Source organism: Garra rufa, chromosome 4, assembly GCF_049309525.1.
Source record: "Garra rufa chromosome 4, GarRuf1.0, whole genome shotgun sequence".
NCBI lineage: Eukaryota > Metazoa > Chordata > Actinopteri > Cypriniformes > Cyprinidae > Garra > Garra rufa.
Window position 1 is genome coordinate 25,183,975 of NC_133364.1, and position 14,833 is coordinate 25,198,807.

General features: G+C 37.8%; 1 long non-coding RNA gene across 1 annotated transcript; it reads left to right on the forward strand.

Annotated features, from left to right (window-relative positions):
- The first annotated feature begins 12,406 nt into the window (after positions 1-12,406).
- LOC141334159 (uncharacterized) lies at positions 12,407-14,445 on the forward strand. Its single transcript, XR_012355494.1, has 3 exons — positions 12,407-12,846; positions 13,015-13,157; positions 14,052-14,445. It is a non-coding gene; the product is annotated as an uncharacterized lncRNA (long non-coding RNA).
- The last annotated feature ends 388 nt before the right edge of the window (positions 14,446-14,833 follow it).

A 14,833-nucleotide genomic window follows, 5' to 3' on the forward strand; every position in this document is an offset into this window, starting at 1 on the left:
CAAACGATCGCACATAGACAAACGTACATAAAACACAAATAGACAGAGAACGCGCGAGAGAGAGAGAGTAGAGAGAGAGAGAGAGAGAGAGAGAGAGAGAGTAAGAGAGAGAGAGAGACAGAAAGTGAGTTTGCAAAGGGACAGGAATGAAACGGTTCTGAACATCCTGAAATCGTTTCTTTTATAAAACGCCTTAAACGCAGCTATCTACGTTTGTAGAAAGGACGGATACTTGCAAGCTTGTTGTTGTTGTGCATTGTTCCGTTTGTGTTCAGTTCAGAAAGTCCTTTCCAGTATTGCAGGCCTCATCATCTCCTCCGCTAGGTGAGACCCCCCCCCCCCATGGATCTGGGGGGAGGTGCGGGTGACGTGTCTTTGTGTCCCGAAGGCAAGAACAAGAGAGAGATGAGGCAAGGTTTATAAACCTGTAGGTCGTTCACGCCCACAGTTGGACCTTGACCAATCCGGTTGATCTGAGTTTTGGAGGGAAGATTGAAAGTCTTTGTCTCTCACAATGGGGTTTCGCATGTGGAAGCTGATTGGTTGTTTGGCCACAAAACTTTCAAAAGTTCAATAATACATATAAAGCAAGGAGTTATTAAGATGCCACAAACATTAACATTTAGGGAATAATAAATGCTGCTCATAGACACCAAACATGATCTATGAATCTTCTCGGTTGACTGAGTGATTCTAAACGTGAGTCTTAGCATGCACAATGATTCACCTATTGCGGATTAATGTTTGAGGCCGACATACATAACAGAAACAACAATATAAGAAAAGGTAACACATTGATACATGTACATTTCTATATAACTGTATGTGGGACTGCATGTCTGAATAAGGAAAGTCTATCTTTCCCTGAATTCCTGTAGGAGTCTTATCTTGATGGTGGGGGGATGAGCTAGATAGTGACCAAAGGTCTGGCTCATAGCACATAGGTGTTAATCATGGGGGAGAAGTCATTTAAGGAATATAACTAGTTATTTCATGTCTGATGGCTCCAGGCACTACATATCGTTGTGGCTGCTCACAAGTCAGGAAAAGGCTATAAGACCATATCTAAATGTTTTGAAGTTCCAGTGGCTACAGTGCAAAGTATTATTAAAAAATAAAATTAAAGATGTTCCGCACTGTGACGTGGTCGGAAGCCAAAAGTGACACCTGTGCTGGCCAGGAGGATAGTGAGAGAGGTAAAAAAGAAGCCAAGGATCACCGCCAAGGTCATCCTGATAAATCTGGGCTGTGCTGGTGGACCAGGGAACGTAATCACAGTAAACAACACCATGAAAAAGGAGCAATACATCAAAATTCTCAACAACAACATCAGGCAGTCTGCAGAGAAACTTGGCCTTGGGCACCAGTGGACATTTCAGCACGACGACGACCCAAAACACACAGCAAAAGTGGTGAAGAAATGGTTAGTAGACAAAAACATTAACGTATTGCATTGTCCCAGCCAGAGTCCTGACTTAAATCCAATTGAGAATCTGTGGAGGGAGCTAAAGATCAGGGTGATGGCAAGGAGACCCTCCAACCTGAAAGAGTTGGAGCTCATAGCTAAATATGAATGGGCAAAAATACCAGTGGAGACATGCAAGAAGCTGGTCAGCAATTATAGGAATCGTTTGATTGCTGTAATAGCCAATAAAGGCTTTTCTATTGATTATTGAGAAGGGTATGAATAATTTTGGACATGCCACTCTTTGTTCAAATGTAAATAAAAGATTGGGAGAAGCCTGTGTCATTTCCGGTCAAAAAAAAAAAAAAAAAACTTGCTGGTTGAATAATAGTAACTTTAAGTCAGAATTTGCCAGGGGTATGAATAATTTCGGACTTGACTGTATAAATATATATATGTAATTTTATATTTTGAACTGTCATTCCCAGACTCAACACCTGTGAATGTTCTTCTAACACATTCCCGGTCTCTCTTTGCTCACAGCTTCCATCAAACCCATAGTGTTTCCATTCTTAACCTTATAACACAATCAATTGCAATTTCAGCCGATGTGAGCTACAATACGCGCTATTACAGCTCCAGCTGGAACGTCCCGCTAGTATCAGCTCTCTCTAATGATGTCTGCGGCCCATTCTGCTCATCCACAAATCACAGCTGCTGAAATGGAGAGTCTTTAGAGGCGAGAGGCAATAACAGTGAGAAGTGGTCAAAATCAGGTGCTCGCTACAAATCAGAGTAGCACCGGAGCAGAACAGAGGGACACAAACATTTTTATTTTTTCTTCTGGGCTCCCGTGAGAGAATATTTCAGACCGGAGCGGCGGGCCGGGTGGAATTATTATGACACAGATCAGTGAGCCACAGACATTGTCCTGAAACACTCCAGCAGTTTTCTGCTCTCCATTTGCTATTTGTCTTTATCAGTAATTGGAAGAGGAGGAAAGGCGAAGCTGCTCGTTATTTGACTTTTTGTCTCTCTGCTGACGTCGGGATGGAAAGTGTACGAGCGGCAGAAATAGAAAAATATTCAAAGCTGTGAACTTGCACTTATGTGTGACTGAGAAATTATCAGCAGAGACTGCTGGGAAGACACAGCATATTTACCAGAGCGCCGAGGGATGGCTGAACAGAAAGAAAAAGAGTTCAGAAAATTCCCTCAGTTGTAGTAAACTATTAAACTGCATCGTCAGGCGCTTTCACAACAGCGTGTTCAAACCAAAACACACAATGTGCTAAAGGAAATGTATTGTAGGGATAATTAATAGTTGCTTTTCTTTTGGTACTTCCTGAAAATGTCCATGAAACACAATATGCGCCTTTGTCAAAATCTGAAATAGAATGAAAACCATGTTAGTTTAAAAATGCTAGTTGAAGCAACATATTGTTTGTTTGGCTGCTTCATTTTTCTCTTCCTCATGGCACAGCAGGTTCTTTTCTTCTTTTATTCCTGCCAAACTTGGTCTTGAGCCTAATTGAGCCTAAAACATTCATAAAGCCAAAACATTTCCTTCAACAAAATAAATGTTGCAAGTGTACAGGAGAACAGACTACCACTGTTATTGTGTTATTTCGCTCTGAGAATTCATTTAAAAACTCAAACCAGTCAAATAAGTTTTCTGACCACCATGAGACATGATAAAGCTAGATTTTTAACAAAAATGAATGATGTTTAAGTAAAAAGTGATATGAGTTTGCTAAAGTGTTTTGAGAGTTTGTTAGCGTATTGCTACTGTTATGTAGTTAGTAGCTTAGCAAGCAGCACTATTAAACCCAACAACACTCTCATGTTTGTTTTGAAGGTGAGAGGAGATTTCCGGAGATTTCAACACCCTGAATTTTGGCATTCGGCCAAATCAACACACACCTCATTAGCACTCGTTGGGTAACTCGTGGCTCCCTTCACAGTTTCCATCCTAACCTCACTGTTGACCTTTGGCTAAATGTCAGAGCTGATATTAGAGGAAAAAACACGCAACAACTACAGCACCATATAATGCGGCTTATTTATTCTGGAGAAAGCAGGTCAGATTTGTTTCTGGGAATTATTGCTGATTCAACTTCACATTTAATCCTGCTGAAAGTCAAGTGAGATGTTTGCCGTGTAACCTACACAGTGTGAGCGCGTCAACAGCCATTGAGTCTAACGTCTGCTGGTGCTTCTCCAGTCAAGAGCAGGTCTGAGATCAGATCCATCATTATCGAGACTCTCAAACCCACAACACTTCAGTAGCAATGAACACTCGACTATGAGAGCTGAACTGTAGAGATTAAAATTTTGTCATTTCATTAAAGAGCAGTATTTTTATATACATAAATATCAGTTTTCAAACGTTTAGAATGTTGAAATCTACTAGTGGAGATTCTCACTGTATTTGAAGCGCCTCAAAGAGAGAAATCTTTACTTTGTTTTGATATTGTACATGTGGAAGCAGATTTGATACATTAGGCTGTGGCGAAAAAAAATACTGACAATGAAGCAGAAGCTTCAATACTGTCCTCACACACACGCAGTGACATGTTGTGTGTGTGTGTGTTAAGCTGACATCATGAGTGCAGAGACCCTCCTCTCTCCTCAGCAAACTTTTCCTTCCTTTCCTGAGACTGTTTGATCGTGAACTTAAACTGTCACTTTCTTACTTTTTCATGTCAAAGATAAAAACGAGTGAGAAACATTTTCCTGTTTCTTCCTTTAACTCTTCCCAGCTCACTCTAAAATTGTAAATAAAGACGTTCAGGGAAATTCCCAGTAGGCCGGTGTGTTTTGGTCGTACATGAGCTGTTGATTTTTTATTTTTCTTCATTAAATTCAGTCACTTTCTCAGCTGAACTAGTCAGTGTTGATGTGTTTTCTTCTCTCGATCAACAGTGCAGTCTTAGGAGAAGTTCTGACGTGACCTCTGCCCAGGGGCGCCGCTCACAATTTTGGGCCCTATGACAAAATATGAGGTTGGGCCCCCCCTACCACACCAAAGCAGATCTCTGTGGGCCCCTAAAGGGCGTGGTCCCTTAGAATTGCCCCCCACCCCCCCTTAGCGGCGCCCCTGCCTCTGCCACTCAAGAGCTGCCATTTCCAGCTGTTTTCAGACTGGTCAGTCCTTGGGCTCTGGTTTCTGTTTTGTCACGTCTTTCAGAAATGTCACAATGTTAAAAATAGAATGAAAAGAAAAATACAGCATAGAGACAACTTTCCTGACAGACACTGCCAAACTGACACATTCAGCACTGCAGTGAGAGCAGAAAGTGAAAGCCGAGAGCAAGAGCCTTACTTCACTAAACTGTATTTGAAAGTAAACTCAGCAGCAACCTGATTTAATCACAACTAAAATCTCAGTAGGTTTCAGAAATGCCATCTGGCAGAAATCCTATAAATTGTGCTCCCCAGTTTCCCACATGGATGCTTCTTGAATAAATTTCAACAGATCAAATGAGGACAAAATTACTCAAAACTACGTCTGTTACGTCTGTTAAACTCTGACGTCCAGTTATCTGTCAAAATACTGTACAGTGTAACATTGAGTTCCCACACTAGTTGTAAGTCAAGGCATTTAAACATTAACATTTTTAGCCATAATGTCACGCTCACTAGGAGGCAATAAACTGGACATTTAACTTTGAATATAAAAGAATACATGAAAAAAGACTGAATCTAAAGATGGCAGACTCAGACATATTTGTTATTCATTTATTTACTTTAAGATAATGGAGTAATATGCAACAGTATGCTTGGAAAACTGAAGAAATATAATTTAGTTTATGTTGACAGTTGCCCAGTCATTGTCTAGAGATTTTAATGGCTTAAATTCAAGATCTCATTCACCCGCTTTTCATTTTATTTGCAAACCTTGTTATATTGTAAATTGCCTTTGATAATCTCATTTCAGAGAGTTTTCATGTAACATTGATTCAACAAACTTGGACTTGATGTTCTTACAGAGAGCCAGCAGCAGTACTAGTTGAAAATGATCCATGATAAAGTGTTTTAATTTACATGAGAAGCTGAAGAGCTGCTAGTAAACACACAGTTCTTGTGTTCATCCTGTCCAAACTGCAGTGTGGTTTTTGTCTCTCAGATGAGCAGGATTAAATTCCCAGAAATCCTGGAGATCTCACTCTGCAGTCAAGAGAGCCTTTGTGTGTATGAGATGCATTTGACACTCTCGTTTAAATTATTTACCACTGAGAGATGTATTTCATCTTATATACTGCAAACTTTGCCTTTATGCCACAAAATATAAAAAGACAATATATATCTTATGGAATAAGAAAAGTAAACAATATACCAACAATAACCTTACAAGTAACATTCAGAATGACAGAAAAATAGGGCGAATAAACCATATTTTTACAAAGTCAGTGCACAGAAATGGCCATTACAGGCAAATTTAAAGTGAGATACAAAGGAAAAGGTCTCAAGCTGTTTTTGTGAAGCTCTTTCATTAATGCCTCTTGGCAAATTTCTAATGGCTAGTTTCAAGCTTTGCTGTCTTTGTTCTGTTTTGTTGGGCGACATTCAAAAGCACATGAAAAGAAACAGCCAGCGTTAGATAAAGACCGAAGCGCAAACACACTCACATTATCAGGGTGCATAAAGGCTCCGGACAATCAGGGACTTCAGAGTTTCATTCGGTTTGAAGGCAAGTGAACAAAAAAGTTTTCAGGGGAAGAAGAATAATTCAGGGGTGAACGGCAGTGCAGTAATGCCAAAGCTTCTCAAAAATACTCTATAATATCGAATCTGAACACATAAACACACACAGTGAAAATCATCTGATCTTCACTCTCAGACTTTCCTACAGCAAAACAAATGCTTGATAAACAAACCAACCAATCAATATCCTCCATGTATGACACATTCTTTTCTTTTTCCTCACATCCTTGCGCTCAATAAGGCAATTGGTCTTTTGTTTACAGCGTTCATACGGCAGATGCTCCAGACGGTCGATTGTATTGGCAGACGCTGTAATTTGTTCACGCGGGTCAGGCGAGAGGTGTTTTAGATGTGAATAAACACCTTATTGTTAAATTCTTCAACCTGATGAGTGTCATTAGGATAAAGACGCATTCAGACGCACTCATCAGTGAGTTTATATGACGTTTCTGTTAAACACTCTGTTGGATCTCCATCTCTGTGGGTTTATTCACTTTAGTGTGGCCTTTCTTCTAACTGTGTCATTGAATCTGAATGTACTGATCACCGCGGGTAATTCGCACCAGGCCCATCGCAGCTCAGTGCTGAACGAGTTTCTCCGTGGCCTAAAACACGAACGCGTTCATTTGGACGCAGACACACAGTCAGCAGAGGATCTGCAGCACAATGAGAGTGAAGTGAATACTGATCAGCCGCCATCTTCATCAGATCAGCTAGCAGGAGAATTTTTCGCTTGCTTTGGCTGGACGTGCTGGAGATGGAAATGGGAAACTAGGGTTTGTTTCACAGACGGATTCTCACAGTGTTCACAGCTTGAAATGTGTATCTGTGAATCCTGGACGATGGTTGAACTGAATCTGATCTGAACATTGTGGAAACCTGATGACCATTTGATCTGGACAGATCTCGACTAATTGACTGGGATGTAAGGAGGATTTGATGTAGCTGTTCTCCTACTGTGCACGTAGCTTATGTGCTAACTGTGTTTTTGTTTTTTGTTTTTTGCAATCTTGATATTTTATTCTCATCTTGTAACCTACAGTAATGTCACGTTTAAAGTACAGTTCACCCAAAAATGAAAATTCTGTCATATATGACTCACCCGCTTGTCTTTCCAAACCCATGAGACCTTTGTTCATCTTTAGAACACAAATTAAGATATTTTTGATGAAATCCAAGAGCTTTCTGACCCTATATAAGCAGCAATGTAATTATAATATTCAAGGTCCAGAGAGATAGCAAGGAAATTGTTAAAATAGCCATCAAAATGAAAATCCATAATAGGGGGCGTGTTAATTTAAACAGAATTACAGCCTTAAACCTCAACTTCCCTAAAACTTCAACACTATTCTTTTGTTGCTTTACAAACCCTGGTATTTCCTTTAGGAAATGCAAATTTTGTTGAATTTATTGCTGCATGTCTCTGCAGAAACTGCCTTTGGCCACCAGCTCACATTCTTCACATCTCTTGAACCTCTGTGGGAGACTGATGCAATTGTCATTCTGTGCGTAGTGCGTTTTGGTAGTAAAACAAAAATAACAAAATCATGAGTGAAAAAAAGTAGTAGTGCAACGCTTTTTTGCAATTTTTAGCATTGATTCCTTCTGAGTTGCTCCTAAGCTACAATGCTAAACAGCTAATGCTAACACTCATTGTGACATTCACATAGATGACACAAAACATTCCGCAGTTCAAACCAAGCAATACAATGTGAAAAAAGAATGAAGGAAGTATGAAAACTGCCTTACATACATGACTGAGACTGTGACAGAATGAACAAACTCTATCTCTGCCTATCCCAAGTCGTGGGTTTGAGACTCTTTTCTTTCTCTTGTTTGGATGTGTCATTCTGTCATTGGCAGAAATCTGTTTGCTTTTAGCGGCACATTGCAACAGCTCCTCGCTGACTTCACATTGACAGGAGGGGGATCAATCTACAGCGCTGTGCTGCAACAAACCCAACGACACCTTGACAAAGACAGACTATCACCATGTAACTTCAGCTGTGTTTGTGCGGAATCTGAGAAAAAATGATAATTATGTGCCTCAAGGGTCTTCGACTCGATTCAGCGCTAAAAACACATCAACCGCGTGTCGAGCAACGAGAAGTGCATGTTATAAACTAAAATATGTATTTTTTAAATTGAATTTGCTCTTTGTGAACATATAGACGAGTTCAAACACTTCAGCAATGTGAACGGATTGACGGCATCTCACAAAATAAAACAGGAGTGAAAAACTTGTAAAAGTGAAAGAGACATATATAAAGAGAAAAAGAGGATGGATGGATAGATGGATGGATGGATACATCACAGAGCACCTGTGCACCATCATGCTTGAGCACTTTTAGGCCGTGAGGGATTGTGGGTCCAGAAGGCTGCTGACAGAGCGAGCAGAGAAACTAGCGTGAAATGGAGCAAGAGTGTGGAAGAATAAGCAAAACAAGAGAAAAAAGCAAAGAAAAGAAAAAGGGCAGAAACTGGCGGGTTCAGTGTAAGTCAAGCTAGTGAAATTCAGGCTCTTTGTTAAATATGTATGAGCAATTTAAGGGAAAGAAGCTGTTTTAGCTGTTTGACTTCTAAAGCGACTTCAATTTCAAGATTCTCACTAAATGACTTTGACATCGATCTGCTGTTAGTCTGAAACACTGAATCCAGCACAGAAGATCTTGTGAAATCATGCAGAAAATTCAATGTACAAGTTCATCTTTATGTAAGTGTGTTTTGGTGTGTCTGTGTCTGTGTGTGTGTGTACTGTATAATATTTTTTTCTGTTTAATATGTGTGTGTTTGTGTTATGAATGATTTTGGAGAAGCTGCTTTCAACTATAGAGTTATAGCTGTAGGTATTAAAACCTTTTGTGACCTACAGTACAGTTTAAGCTGAAAGTTTACATACATCTTGCAGAATCTGCAAAATGTTAATTATTTTACCAAAATAAGAGGGATCATACAAAATCCATGTTTTTTTTTTATTTAATAGTTGAATTTATAAAAATTACCCTGTTAGAAAGTTTACATACAGTCGTGGCCAAAAGTTTTGAGAATTACATAAATATTGGAAATTGGAAAAGTTGCTGCTTAAGTTTTTATAATAGCAATTTGCATTTAGTCCAGAATGTTATGAAGAGTGATCAGATGAATTGCATAGTCCTTCTTTGCCATGAAAATTAACTTAATCCTGAAAAAAACTTTCCACTGCATTTCATTGCTGTCATTGAAGGACCTGCTGAGATCATTTCAGTAATCGTCTTGTTAACTCGACGAGCACAAGGCTGGAGATCATTATGTCAGGCTGATTGGGTTAGAATGGCAGACTTGACATGTTAAAAGGAGGGTGATGCTTGAAATCATTGTTCTTCCATTGTTAACCATGGTGACCTGCAAAGAAACGCGTGCAGCCATCATTGCGTTGCATAAAAATGGCTTCACAGGCAAGGATATTGTGGCTACTAAGATTGCACCTAAATCAACAATTTATAGGATCATCAAAAACTTCAAGGAAAGAGGTTCAAGTCTTGTTAAGAAGGCTTCAGGGTGTCCAAGAAAGTCCAGCAAGCGCCAGGATTGTCTCCTAAAGAGGATTCAGCTGCAGGATCGGAGTGCCACCAGTGCAGCGCTTGCTCAGGAATGGCAGCAGGCAGGTGTGAGCGCATCTGCACGCACAGTGAGGCCAAGACTTTTGGAAGATGCCCTGGTGTCAAGAAGGCCAGCAAAGAAGCCACTTCTCTCCAAAAAAAAAAGGGACAGATTGATCTTCTGCAAAAAGTATGGCGAATGGACTGCTGAGGACTAAGTCATATTCTCTGATGAAGCCTCTTTCCGATTGTTTGGGGCATCTGGAAAAAGGCTTGTCCAGAGAAGAAAAGGTGAGCGTTACCATCAGTCCTGTGTCATGCCAACAGTAAAGCATCCTGAGACCATTTATGTGTGGGGTTGCTTCTCATCCAAGGGAGTGGGCTCACTCACAATTTTGCCCAAAAACACAGCCATGAATAAAGAATGGTACCAAAACACCCTCCAACAGCAACTTCTTCCAACAATCCAACAACAGTTTGGTGAAGAACAAATTGCTGCATTTTCCAGCATGATGGAGCACCGTGCCATAAGGCAAAAGTGATAACTAAGTGGCTCGGGGACCAAAACGTTGAAATTTTGGGTCCATGGCCTGTAAACTCCCTAGATCTTAATCCCATTGAGAACTTGAGGTCAATCCTCAAGAGGCGAGTGGACAAACAAAAACCCACTAATTCTGACAAACTCCAAGAAGTGATTATGAAAGAATGGGTTGCTATCAGTCAGGATTTGGCCCAGAAGTTGATTGAGAGCATGCCCAGTCGAATTGCAGAGGCCCTGAAAAAGAAGGGCCAACACTGCAAATACTGACTCTTTGCATAAATGTGACCCTGGACCACAAAACCAGTCTTTAGTCGCTGGGGTATATTTGTAGCAATAGCCAAAAACACATTGTATGGGTCAAAATTATTGATTTTTCTTTTATGCCAAAAATCATTAGGAAATTAAGTAAAGATCATGTTCCATTAAGATTTTTTTGTAAAATTCCTACTATAAATATATCAAAATGTAATTTTTGATTGGTATTATGCATTGTTAAGAACTTAATTTGGAGAACTTTAAAAGTGATTTTCTCAGTATTTCGATTTTTTTGCACCCTCAGATTCCAGATTTTTTTAAATAGTTGTGTCTTGGCCAAATGTTGTCCTATCCTAACAAACCATACATCAATATAAAGCTTATTTATTGAGCTTTCATATGATGTATACATCTCAGTTTTGTAAAATTTTACCTTATGACTGGTTTTGTGGTCTAGGGTCACAAATGTCATGTAATTGTCGATAAAAGCCTTTGAAACGTATTAAGTGCTTGTAATTATATTTCAGTACATCACAGAAACAACTGAAACAAAGATCTAAAAGCAGTTTAGCAGCAAACTTTGTGAAAACTAATATTTGTGTCATTCTCAAAACTTTTGGCCATGACTGTACACTTGATTCTTAATACTGTGTTGTTGCCTGAATGATCCACAGTGTTTTTTATTTATTTATTTATTTATTTTTTGTTTAGTTGTTCATGAGTTCTTTGTTTGTCCTCAACAGTTAAACTGCCTGCTGTTCTTTAGAAAAATCCTTCAGGTTTTTCAGCATTTTTGTGTATCTGAACCCTTTCTGTATGATTCACTGTATGATATTGAGATCCATCTTTTCATACTGAGGACAACTGAGGGACTCATATGCAACTATTACAGAAGGTTCAAACTGTCACTGATGCTTCAGAAGGAAATACAATGCATTAAGAGCCAAGGGGTGTAAACTTTTGAACAGAATGAAGATGTGTACATTTTTCTAATTTTGCCTAAATGTCATATTTTATATTTTTGTTTAGTACTGCCCTTTAGAAGCTACAGAAGATACTTACATGTTTCCCAAAGGACAAAATAAGTTAAATTTAAATCTTCAAATTCAAAAAGTTTTCACACCCGACTCTTAATGCATCGTGTTTCCTTCTGAAGCATCAGTGCGCAATTGACCCCCTTAAACAGGGTCATTTTTATAAATTAAACTATTATTTTCTCTTGTGGACTCTATGTAAACGTTTATGTGAAATATCTTATTCAGATCAGTACTAAATAAAAAAGAACATGCATTTTGTATGATCCCTCTTATTTTGCTAAAATAAATAACATTTTGCAGATTCTGCAAGGTGTATGTAAACTTTTGACTTCAACTGTATTTATGCTACCCAGGCTCATTGGGAATACATGTCTCTGACTACATTTCTGCAAAATTCATAAATAAATAAAAAAACTTACCAATACATACAAATCGATGCAGTTTCCAGTTGAAATGAACACTATCACTGTAACAAATTGCTGTAAAAATTACAGCAATATTTTACAGCAGCGGGTTGTATTTCTTATAATACAGCCAATACAGCATATTGCTGTAAACCGCAATGCATTCTGGTAAATTTCAAATCTAAAGAGGCGGGATTATCTTTAACGGTCGACATTTGGGAGCAGCAAGAAGAACGATTCATAACTGTGGTAAGTAAGTGTCTTATTTCTGTTTTATTTTTCATAATTTGTAACTGTATTAGAATATTAAAGAATATAAGGTGTCATAAACATTCGCGGTAACCGCAGATTAACGAATCCTCCGTCCGCGGAGCACGAGAGAGACTTGTGCGGGGATTCGGCACTGCAGTCGCGGAAGGATTAACGTTACACACACATTCCCCTGCCTTATATCGGCTATATGCGTAACATCTCTGGGTTCCTACGTTAAGAATTACAAGCTTCATTGGCAAAAGATGTGATTCACGGCGACGTCGTGCTGATCAGCACACTTTCTCGTGATTATTTTATGATGTACAACAAATTTGCACAGGCAGCCATCTGTTAACACGGGCACCGAAATAAAACGCGTATTTAGGGCTCGCGATTCGCGGTCAGCCGCTCACGGAGGATGTGTGTCACGTAAACTCTGAACGGTGCTGTTAAAGTGGTTAACGTAAGCAGTGAGATGTACTAGCACCTTTGATAACTTGCTTATTCGCTTATTGTTTGAATGTAACGTTAATGCTTTTTGCTAACTTTGATTTGAAGAATGCCTTAATCCAGCCCATTGTCCTGTCTGGCCTGTTCGCAGCATATTACATATTCTGGACTAACGTTATCAAGAGGAGACAGACGGAGTTTTGGAGTTCATACAAAGGTAATAGTTGCATTCTAACAATCTGAGTACCTGCATTTTACATGTAGATATGATAGAATATGTTTCTCAACTCAAGTAGAGAGAGTTTTTTTAGGGAGAATAATTCAGATGTACAAAAGCTAAAACTAATGTGAATTACATATTGTCTGCTTCCTGACTGTTTTGTAGATATTTATCCTGAGAGAAAAACAAAGAAGTTGAAAGGAAAAGACCCATCTAAAACGACAGAACACAGAAGAAACCAGCAGAAGTGAACCCAAGTTACCAGTTTTCTTTGCAATGCGAAGGATTTTCAGCAGAATTACTGACATGTAAGTACACATACACCAAGATCTTTTTCCTTTTATTATGTTATTTTATCCTTTATCTACACTAGCGTTCAAAAGTTTGTGATCAGTAGGTTTTATGTTTTGAAATAAGTATCTTCTGCTCATAAAGGCTGCATTTAATTGATAAAAAATACAGAAAAAACTATAATGTTGTGAAATATTATTAAAATGTTTTATCCATTTTAATATACTTAAAAATGTAATTTATTTCTGAATTTTCAGCATCAATACACTAGTCTTCTAATTACTCCAATGTCCTTTAGTGATCCTTTAGAAATTATTGTATATGCTGATTTATTATCAATGTTAGAAGCAATTGTGCTGTTTAATATTTTTATTAACCTGTGATACTTTTTTCAGGAATCTTATATATTATACTTATATATAGTATGTTACATTGAAATTGATTGTAAAGATTTATATTTTTAGATAAAATGTATATTTTAAATAACTGCTGTTCTTTGAAACTTATTCATCAAAGAATCCTGAAAAAGTATCACAGGCTCCAAAACATACACTGACAACATTGACAATAACATTGACAATAAATCAGGATATTGATAATAAATGAGAATGATCTCTGAAAGATCATGCAACACTGGTGTAATGATGCTGAACATTCAGCTTTGCATCTCAGAAATAAATTATATTTGAAAGTATAGTAAAATATAAAACTTGTAATAACTTGTAAAAATTGTAATATTTTTCACAATTTTAGTGTTTTACTGTTTAATATCATACTGATCTAACTGTAACAATCATCACTCTCTCTGCCTTTGACTGTATCTGTCATCCCTCTGTCTTTGTCTGACTGTATCATTGTTTTGTAAAATATCTAATGTATTGCCCTTTTTGTTCTTTTATATATTTTTTTAGCCACTCTGCATCCTGGGCTGGAACAGCATCTGGATCTGAACTGTTCTCCTTTTTCGATCAGAAGTTTTTTTGGACTCACTTGAGGGCTTGTTGTTTGGCCATGTTGGACTGTCCATGAAGTTGTGAAAATTCATCACTGTCTTTATGGTATTTCGAACCATTTAATTATAACCATGTTGGTTAACTTGATGTTGGTTTCAACTTTGGCTAAATATTGGTTAACCTTAATATTTAGCAGCGTAATATGTTTCAAGTAAATATTTTCATGCCCAATTTATTTTGGAATTCAGAATAATACTGAATACACTGTTCTATGACATTTCTTTCATGCAAATTTGAGAGTTAATAAATAAGAGATTTTTTAAATAAAATTGGACCTGTTTATCAAGATTAAGATGTGTCAAATTATTATTATTTTTGTTTTTATTAAATAATAGGTGCACTGAGTTTCATACTATACAACACTTTATGCAGTTAAATATTGTTTAAAGCTTATGCAGTTAATAAATTGTTTAAATTGCTAGTCATTATTATTCAGCAATCTGGAAAATAAATACTGCAAATAAAGAATATACAAATTAAAGTAGTACAATATTTTTACAGTGAAACGTTATTTAATGATTTCCAGTACACTTGTAAAATTGCAAACTATTGCTGCAATTTCACAGTAGCAGCTTTAAATAATGTATATATCGTTGCTAGTATATATATACAGAAAATTGCTGTATTTTAACAGTAAAACTGTAGTTAATCATTTACAGTGCACTTGTAAAAATTTACAG